Here is a 1,096-nt window from a genome sequence, read left to right on the forward strand (position 1 = left end):
ATCCACGTCGTCATCCTCTGAACCATAAAACACGAGTAATTGAAAGGCCAAAAGAGTAACAGCCTGTGCTGGTGGTAGTCAACATTGGGTAAAGTTGGTGGACAACAGGAGCGTTCGTGATCTCTTCCATCGGAAATCTTGCTTGGGACGTATGAAATTCGTCTTTTGTGTCTACAGGAATCGACGTACACGGAACACTGCTCTTAACTTCCGGATTACGATTACTATCAGATTTCAAATTCAATGAAGCATCTGACGCAACATTAGCCATCTGTCTGTCTTTTACTAGCTGTTCAAGTAACCGTTGTTGCGCAATCTGTTATGTGAGCTCGAGTAACATCTGTTCTAACGAACTTCGCGCAATTAATGGTGACGGGTCCTGTGCCGTTGTATCCCTTAATCCATCGGAGATATGTGTGGATTGCTGGCTAATGGCCAGTATTTTCATTTTCCCTTGAGAGGGTCCTGTTATAACTGTGAGTGTTTGTGCAGCATGCAACCTCTCAAGGTCCGCAAGAGCGTCAATATACTTTTCCTGGTCAGCCATAGCGGGTAGATCAAGATCCATTAATTTCTTCTTAAGACCGTTAAACGAGAGAACTTCTAATGATGCACGATCCATCGTCACACGTTGATCACGTGATATTTTATATGACGCAACTTCGTAACAACGAATATTAAGTCACGTGCACATGTAAAGATAATGTCCTGTAATAGCGTCGGATTTCTCGAAACCGATTCGCGTTCTGTAGTAGCGATATGGCCCTTCGTCGGTGTTCCCGGAACGAAAGGAAGAACGTCTTTTCGTACGACACTTAAACACGACATGACAAAACAGAGGTGGATAATCCCACTTCTGAAAAATTCTGAACTTGATTTTCGATGGTGGAGAGCTCAACTTAATAGTCGTGTGTGTATCACACTAAAATTATAATAGAGAAATTAAATTCAAAGCGTTTAGTGAATTTATAACTCAATATCGTAATTCAAAACATTATCAAGTGTTTAATGGATCTTCAATCTCAGATTCTATCACCTCTAGTTCAGAATCACCATCAAGTTCAGAATAAGTAAAAAATTTAGTGCTTTTAGGTGC

Source organism: Trachymyrmex septentrionalis, unplaced genomic scaffold (assembly GCF_001594115.1).
Source record: "Trachymyrmex septentrionalis isolate Tsep2-gDNA-1 unplaced genomic scaffold, Tsep1.0 scaffold525, whole genome shotgun sequence".
Lineage (NCBI taxonomy): Eukaryota > Metazoa > Arthropoda > Insecta > Hymenoptera > Formicidae > Trachymyrmex > Trachymyrmex septentrionalis.